This window comes from Tenrec ecaudatus, chromosome 11, assembly GCF_050624435.1.
Source record: "Tenrec ecaudatus isolate mTenEca1 chromosome 11, mTenEca1.hap1, whole genome shotgun sequence".
In the NCBI taxonomy this organism is placed as follows: domain Eukaryota; kingdom Metazoa; phylum Chordata; class Mammalia; order Afrosoricida; family Tenrecidae; genus Tenrec; species Tenrec ecaudatus.
Window position 1 is genome coordinate 37,218,083 of NC_134540.1, and position 9,845 is coordinate 37,227,927.

A 9,845-nucleotide genomic window follows, 5' to 3' on the forward strand; every position below is an offset into this window, starting at 1 on the left:
CAGCCATTTCTGCCTGTATCTCCCCAATTTGGGGTATCCAATTTCTATATTGCCCATTTTTTATCAACCCAGTGCTCTGAGGAGACAAGCATGTTTTTGAGGTGCAGAATCTTCATCCCAGTGGAACCTTGTAAGTCCACATCTATAAGTAAAGTCAAATTAGGACAAGCAGTCCATAAAGTCAGCAGCAATATGCACCAACTCAGAGGCTCAAAAATCTTATCTTCGACTTACAGGGAAATGGTGCCAAGTTAACTCCCTTCTCCTCTTACCAGTTTCAACTCTCCAAACAAGATCTTGACTCCAAACTCTGCCAACCCAATTAGCAAGCAATATACATGATCTTGTGAGACCCTGAATTGCTACCTACAGCTGTGCTGTGCCCCCAACCGTTACCCTGCCAAAATGATGAGAATGTGGCTGCTAGTTGGAGATCCAGAGTAGGCCAGATACCCATGAACAGGCCAGATATTGTAAGCAGGCTGGAGATCTGGAGCAGGCTGGAGATCCATAAGCAGGTTAGAGATCTGGAGCAGAGCTCTTGTCTCCCCTTGGCTGTGGATATCGAGCTAAGCCAGTTTCCAAGGACAACCTCAGCTGATGGCAGCAGTGTTCAAACTGCCAGCCCTTGTATCCCCTTCTAAGCCCAAACATTAGAAATACAGTGTTACCCCAAACAACAAAAAAGAATTATGTACAAATAGGCTATAATTTCTCTGTACTGATCCTCAAAACAACCAATAAAATAACAGGAAAAAATCTTATCTTCTTCTGGTTGGGGTCTGGTTAACTCAATGTGGGCTGCTTCACTTAGCCTCATCAGGATGTCCATCACCTTGCCTTTCACCGTGGCCCCAATTACAAATTTTCAACAACCCTACCCCCTTTGGGCTAGATCATGCCATAGGCTCATATTCCACACAACTCTTTAAACTACAGAACCAGACAACTTTCTTTCGTCTTCTCCTCTAGTCCCTGTGAATCAGGTCTACAGGTGTCAGTGACCAGACTCAACCCTTCTCACTATTGCTCTTTTTCTCCCATTGCCCCTCAACAAGTGGATCCAGGTGGTCGCCTAGGAAGCCACAGACTGCCTGCAGACTTGCTTTAACATTCAGTCCTAAAGAATAGTTTCTTCATGGATCCAGATTTTTCCAGCTTTAGGTGCAAACCAGTTCAAAATTCAAAAAAGGCCAAATTTATTTTTGTTTCTTCAGGGTACCAAAAGCTCTTTCAACAAGTCTCTTTGAATGCATATGTACTGAGCATTCAAGGCACTGGGCAGGGCTTATCTTTTCATAGCCTTTCTTGCAGGTGTGTAGTGGGTACAAGTTGGGCTGGGATCCATAAGGTCAGTAGTTCAAAACCACCTCTTCTTGTAAAGAGTTATAGTTTCAGAAACCCACAGGGGCAGTTTTACCCTGTCCTATAGGGTTGCTATGAGTTGACATCAACTGGAAGGCAGTGAAGTTTAAAAATTATTTTTAATACACATCTACAGTAATGCATGTTCTAATGCACTCTATTTGAGGACAATCCTTTCCATATACTTTTGGTCTAAAGTCTGAGGGAGTTCAGAAGAGGGTTAATCCACATAAGGACTCTGCAAATGGATTATGAGCTTTCACTGTCATCACAGCCTTCCACAAATCGAATGTTCAGAATTTAAGCTCTAATACAAGTCCTTCCTCTGGTTTTGGATTTTCTGATATATAATCCTTGTGTCACATGAGCTAGTGTGGTCCTTTCACATGACCTTAGGTGACATTTTACTTAGATGGCTGCTTGTTTTAAGACAAGCCTCTAAGATCCCTGATGGTATTCCCGCTGGTAGCCGAGCACTACCTAGTTTCTCCACCACATGTTGAGAAGGCATCTTTTTGACTGGACCTGTTCTTAATGAAACTTTCATGAGAATAATACAAGTGAATTTGTGAGAGGGCTCCTCTGCACCCATCTTCTAACCACCTAGATATGTTTAAACACTTTTTTGTTTTTCATAAACCTATGTGCGTGTGAACTACACCATGAATAGGAATACTTTTTGACTCGCCTGTTATGTGTGACTAAATAATATATATAACTCAATCCAACTTTACTTCAAGAGATAATTCAGAAAGACAATTATATACACTAAAAATGGTTAAAACATAATTCCTACTTATTGTGCTCAAATTAATCACCTTATTATCTTCATTTTATAATTCTCTGCTTAGTTAAATATACGGTTCATAATATATGAAAATATGATACTAAAAATAAGAATTAGATAAGCTTATGATGTGATCAGTAAATCAAATTAACTTGACTAAAGATTAAAGATAGTGGAAGAGGAATTTTTCATATAAAGTGCAGTGCAGTGAACTAGTTAATATGGCTTTTTAATCTACAGCCATTGTAACCCCTAATAAGTGATATGGTCCACCAAAGGGTCAAAAAAATGTGTTAATAATGCAAAAAGGGGATAGGATCATGCAAATAAGATGTATGGAATCCTAACAAGATTGATTTTTATCATCTTGAAAAAACCCTCATTGCCATCTAGCTGATGCCAACTCATAGCAACCCTATCTGATAGGGTAGACCTGCCCTTGTGAGTTTCTGAGAATGGAACTCTTTATTGGAGTTGAAAGCCATGTCTTTCTCCGGTGGCACATCTGGTAGTTTTGAACTGAAGTCGAATGCATAACCACTACATCACCAGGACTCCCTTATCATTTTATGAGGCTTAAGATAAGCCATCCACAGGCTATCAGGGACATTCACAGTAGCCAAAAAAAGGAATGACAGTAGAACCTATATTTTTTATTTGAAAGCCCTGACTCCAAAATGCTTGACCTAAGAGAGGCAGGGAGGGAGGGAGGGAGGGAGGGAGGGAGGGAGGGAGGAAGGAAGAGAGAGAGAGAGAGAGAGAGAGAGAGAGAGAGAGAGAGAGAGAGAGAGAGAGAGAGAGAACTACAGCAACGGGAGACAGAAAAAATCAGTGGCAGAGAAAGAGTGGATGCAGAACCTGAGCCACTGAGGAGACGGAGGAGACAGCTAGATGGGTTTCCCAGCTCACAACACAAGGTTTGTTGGTGAAGTAGGCTGCTCCCAGACACTTGGTGGAGGCAGACTTACAGACCCAATGAGAATCACTTGTGGAGGGAAACGCCCCTCTGGGCACATAGCTACAAAGCTCAATTAGATGTGTAGCTCTTGTCTGAACAAGACAGAGGCCAGATCTAGGGGCTGAGGACCAGAGAGAGGGACTTGCCTGAAGGTATGACGAAGAAGAGGCTGTACTGACTGCAGAATTGTATCTGGAGCAGTCCTGAACCTAAACCCTTAATCTGTTATTTCCCTTAAAAACCCCATAATTTGGAGCATGGTCTGTGAGTTCTGTGTGCTCACGGCAACAAATGACTGATTTCAGCAGAACAGCACACAGAGCCATGGGAGAGAGCTGCTGTCAGAACTGGGAAAAGACTGGGAGTGAGGTAAATCTGACCCCTGCCTCACAGCTGTGGGCGGATGCTGAGGATTCCTTCTCCCCTTCATGAGGATGCCCTGTCAGCTCATTTTCATGCAAAGATATGAAGTAATTGATACTGTTTTGCATTGCCATTGCAGAATATTTATCCTACAAGTAAGGAGGCCGTTCATTCTAGATCCTGATCAAATTACTTGTTATCCAAACTTTTGTTCCACGTGACTTTTGCTAGAATTAGAGGATGGTTTGTATACCCTTGTGTGTTGCTCGGGGGATAGGGCATCTACTATGGCCTCCTGATCATCCATGTACTGACGTTCCTGACCGCAGTGAGAGTCTAGGGTGAGCAGTCAATGGAATATTGACCACTTATGCTACATTACATCACTGCCACAGTGATTCCAGGGGGCGGGGTATGTGATTTGAGAAAAGCCCAACAAAACCTTCTATAGGAGCTGAGGGATCCAGCCTTTATGGTACATAAAGGATCCAGCCTTTATGGTACATAAAGGATCCAGCCTTTATGGTACATAAAGGATCCAGCCTTTATGGTACATAAAGGATCCAGCCTTTATGATACATAAAGGATCCAGCCTTTATGGTACATAAAGGATCCAGCCTTTATGGTACATAAAGGATCCAGCCTTTATGGTTCTGCAACAAAGAGGAAAGGAACGTATGGCTGGAATTCTACTCCTTCCACTGCCTGAAATTTCCTTGGTCCAGATTACCAAGGTCTTCGCTTCGCTATAACTAGTAGTCATTTTTCTCCGCTCTTACTTGACCTATCAGCAGCATTCAGAGCAGTTTACTACTTTGTCATATACTATATATTTTTAATTTCTCTAAATCTGTGATCAAAGCTCTTCCTTCCAACACTAAACAGGGCTACAGGCAAACAATAACACTGGGGAGGGATGCGTATCTGAACATAACTAACCATTTGCAATGGAAAGAGCAGCATTTGCCTGAGGATAACGTTCAGCAGGGTAGGAGAGAAAGAGAAAGAGATAACACAGGCGGAAGTGGAGCTATTGTATATGGCCTCTATGAGTCAGAATTGACTCAGTGGCAGTGAGCTTTTGTGTTTCTTTCATAGGAATTTTTAGGTCATGAACGTTTTATGAGCACTATTTCATTATCATTACGTTGGAGAGATTTTAGTGTATAGTTCTACTTTTAACTTGAACCAAGCAACAGTTGTTTAAGAATTTTTAAATAACCAGGTTAAAGGGAATTTTTATTTTCTGATTTACTTGTAGTTGCATTTAATTGTGATCCAGCAATTGATTGAATGTGATCAAATATACACTTGGGATTTCTATATAGCTTAATATCTGGACAATTTTCATGACTATTTCATGAGCTTTTTAAATGAGGGGCAGTCATTTTTTCCCCAAAAAGATAGTCTCAACTATATAAATTAGATTTGTTTTAGTAATGTTTAAGCCCTTTAAAACTTAAGCTACTTATGAGTACATTTTTTTTTAATTTTAACAATTTATTGGGGCTCATACAATTCTTTTCACAGTTCATATATATACATACATCAATTGTATAAAGCACATCTGTACAGTCTTTGCCATAATCATTTTTTTCTCTTTTCTTCTTTTACATTTTATTAGGGACTCATACAACTCTTATGACAATCCATACATATACATACATCAATTGTATAAAGCACATCCATACATTCCCTGCCCCAATCATTCTCAAGGCATTTGCTCTCCACTTAAGCCCCTTGCATCAGGTCCTCTTTTTTTTCCCCTCCTCCCTCCCCTTTCCCCCCTCCCTCATGTGCCCTTGGTAATTTATACATCGTTGTTTTGTCATATCTTGCCCTATCCGGAGTCTCCCTTCCCCCCTTCTCTGCTGTCCCTCTCCCAGGGAAGAGGTCACATGTGGATCCTTGTAATCAGTTCCCCCTTTCCAACCCACTCACCCTCCACTCTCCCAGCATCGTCCCTCACACCCTTGGTCCTGAAGGTATCATCCACCCTGGATTCCCTGTACCTCCAACCCTCATATGCACCAGTGTACAGCCTCTGTCCTATCCAGCCCTGCAAGGTAGAATTCGGATCATGGTAGTTGGGGGGAGGAAGCATCCAGGATCCGGGGGAAAGCTGTGTTCTTCATCGATACTACCTCACACCCTAATTAACCCATCTCCTCTCCTAAACCCCTCTATGAGGGGATCTCCATTGGTTGACACTTGGGCCTTGGGTCTCCACTCTGCACTTCCCCCTTCATTTAATATGATATATATATACATATATATACATACATATATACATATACACATACATACACACACTTATATCTTTTTTTTTTTTTTGCATGATGCCTTATACCTGGTCCCTTGGGCACCTCGTGATCGCCCTGGCTGGTGTGCTTCTTCCATGTGGGCTTATTTGCTTCTGAGCTAGATGGCCGCTTGTTCACCTTCAAGCCTTTAAGACCCCAGACACTATCTCTTTTGATAGCCGGGCACCATCAGCTTTCTTCACCACATTTGCTTATGCACCCATTTGTCTTCAGCGATCCTATCATGGAGGTGTGCAGTCAATGATATGATTTTTTGTTCTTTGATGCCTGGTAACTGATCCCTTTGGGACCACTCGCTCACTCAGGCTGGTGTGTTCTTCCATGTGGACTTTGTTGCTTCTGAGCTAGATGGCCGCTTGTTTATCTTCAAGCCTTTAAGACCCCAGTCACTATCTCTTTTGATAGCCGGGCACCATCAGCTTTCTTCACCACATTTACTTGTTCACACACTTTGGCTCCAGCCGTTGTGTCAGGAGAGTGAGCATCATAGAGTTCCAATTTAAAAAAAGAAGGTATTCATGCATTGAGGGAGTGTTTGAATCTCTTTCTCCTCATATTTTCTAAATTTCTGCCTTATAAATATCATTGCTACTTTGGTATATAGATAATCATGTCTTTTATTTGTTTACTTTCAATTGCAGATTTGTCATTATAAAGAATATTTGTTATAAAATGCTTTTTATCTTAAATTCCACTGTGTATGCTATTGATATCTCAAACCTTCTTTAATTTTAACTGTTCAAAAGTTCCAAATCTATCTCCTGCATGCACAATAGAATTGAATTTTGCTTTGGTTTTCGATCTGATATTTTCTACTAATAGGTAAGTCAAACTCATTTACATCTATTGATATGATACATATATTTAGCCTTCTTATTTACTACCATCAAGTTGATTATGGCTCATGGCAATGCTGTGTGTTCTGTCATATTGTTCTATGTTGTGTTGTCTTATAATAATTGTTTTTTAAGATTTTCTGGTGTAATTTGTTTAATTTTGTATGCACATAGGTTTTTGTAATTATTATAATTATTCAAGGTAGCCTATGTTGAACACTGAATAAGGAAGACTGAAGAAGAATCAATGTATTTGAATTATGATCACAGCCTGCCAAAAGAGCACACAAATCTCGCTTAGAAGAAGTACAGCCAGAATGCTCCTTAGAAGAAAGGATAGTGAGACTTCATCTCACATATCTTGGACATGTTTACCAGGAGAGACAAGCCCCCCAAAGAGCACCAGACTTAAGGTGGAAGGGAGGCAACAAAAAAGAGAAGACCCTTGACAAGATGGATAGGCAGTGGCTCCAACAAAGGGCTCAAACATGACAATGATTGTGGAGATGACACAGGCTGAGCAGTGTTTTGTTTTATTGTATATTTGTTGGCTATGGGTCGGCACCGACACTGCAGCACCTAACAACAGAAACAACATAACATTGCCAGATAGCCACGGCAATACTTCGTTTCATGTCCCCAGGACGTTCTGCGGAGAGAGAGACTGGTCTCTAGAAATGGCATCAGGCTGGTCAAGCACAAGGGCAGTGCAGCGAGGAAGACTCAGAGGACATGGTTGACCCAGTGGGTGCTACAGTTTAAACAGTGGGCTTCACCATAGTGAACTCGAAAGGATAGCACAGGACCGAGGGGAGGTTGTTCTGTTATACGTGGTGTCAACATGAATAGAATCGACTTGAAAGTACCTAAAACTAACATTCTTTTTGTTTACCTTTATTTCTTAAGACACGATTAGTTTCCTGTTATGACAGATGGTGATATTGAAATGTTTTCTTCTTTTCCTTTGTTGTCTAAGTCAATAAAATTATATTTCTTAGTGTTGCTATAATTGTTTTTACTTCCAGTGTATGACTGTCAACTTGATATAATATCCTTGTACTTGCATGTATTACAGATGAGGAAATGATCATCTTTCTCAATTATGCTAGCTACTTCATCTCTAAACTGTGAGGACACATAAGGCTTACTGTCTGCCACCCTTGTCTTCTTCTTTGTCTTAATCTTTGCTCGACGGCTGTGACTGTGGTTGCTGTTAGGTGCCGCGTCGGGGCTCCTGTGTGCAGCACGGCCTGGTCCCGCACTGGTCTCACCATAGCCGTTAGGTTGGAGCCCACAGTGGCTGCCACTGTTTTCAGTCTATCCTGTTCAAAGCCTTCCTCGTTTCACCAAGCCTCTGCTTTACCAAGCATGACGTCCTTTTCCAAGAATAGCCTCTCCTAATAACATGTCCAAGGTATGTGAGATGAAGTCTTGCCCCCTTTGCGTCTAAGAACCATTCTGGTTGTACTTCTTCCAAAGCAGATGTGTGTTTTTGTTCTTTTGGCAGCTCAAAGGACTTTCAATATTCGTCTTTAACACCATAGGTCAACTGCGTCAATTCTTCTGCGGTCTGTATTCATTGTCCAACTTTCAGATGCCTACGAGAGGACTGAAAATATCATGGCTTGGACCAGGCACACCTTCATTCTCAAAGTGGTATCCATGATATTCAACACTCTCAAGAAGCCTTGTGCAGCAGACTTGCCCATTGCAATATGTCATTTGATTTCTAGACTACTGAGCCTCCATTGTGGATGCAAGAAAAATGAGATCCGACTCAGGCTCCTGGCTCAATCTGTATTATATGCCCACTTTTTTAAGTGCTTCCAAGTTGATTCTGACTCACAGTGGCCCTAGACTCAGCAGAATGAAACATTGCATGGCCACATGTCATAATTATAATTGTAGTTATATTTGAAAAGAAAAATGAAATCCTTTGCAAGAATAGTATTTTCTGCATTTATGATGATTTTGTCTATTGGTCTGGTTGTGAGAATTTTGGTTTTCTTTCTATTGAGATGCAGTCCATATTGAAGGGCTGGAGTCTTTGTTTTCACAGGCAAGTCTTTTAAGTCCTCCCAGATTTCAGCAAGTGAGGTAATATCATCTGCATAACGCAGGTAGTGGGTAGCCTCTTCTAATCCTGATGTAGTTTTCTTCATGTAGTCCAGCCTCTTGGATTGTTTCCTCAGCATACAGATTTTATAAATATGGTGAAAGATACAACCTTGACAGGCACCTTTCCTGATTTTAAACCATAAATATTACCTTGTATTTTTCGAACAATTTGTACAAACATTTGCACATATAACAGATAAGGCAAGTATCATCTTGGATCACGTGGTCACACTGAAGTGTTCTGGGATTTGGCCATCAAGTGCTCTGTCCCACAGAGGCCTATGCTTCTGAACAGTCAGTGAAACACAGGCGAACATCTCTCTGGTATTCTCTATTTTCAGCCAAGCCAAGGTCTACCTGACATCAGCAACCATATTCCTCATGCCAGTTCCTCTTCGGAATTGGGCAAAGTTGGTGGCAGCTACTTATCAATGGACTGGCATATATGTTGCTGGAAAATCTTCAGTAAAATTACTTGCAAGCAATATTAATGATATTGTTTAATAATTTCAACATTTCATTGAGTCCGTTTTCTTTGAAATGGATACAAACAAGAATCTCTTGCAGTCAATTGGCCAAATAGCTGTCTTCTAAATTTCTTGGCATAGATAAGTGATTGATTCCAGTAAAACATTTCAACTGGTATTTTGTCAATTCCCGGAGTCTGAGTTTTTTTGCTTATGCCTTCATGCAGCTTGGACTTCTTCCTCACTTCTCGATCACATGCTGCCTCTTGATCATATGTCGCACATCAACTTTTGGTGCCGTGACTCTGTATTTCTTCCATCTTCGTTTCTTTCTGCCTAATTCACCATAGCAACTCAGGACTTGAGTTTTTTCCTCAGCTCTTTCACCATAAGATATGATGAGTATAGTCTACCTTTCAGGCTTTCTAACTAGAGGTCTTTGTATCTTTCATTATAATACCTGACTTTGTCTTCTCGAGCTACCCTGTGTTGGGCTGGGTTGACTAGAGAACCAAATCCAGTGACTCTGGATTATATTTTTATATCAAGAAGTAATTACATATGAAGCAAGCATTCCAGCCCAGTCCTTATTAAGTCCATAAGTCCACTACTCCTCTGACTCACACA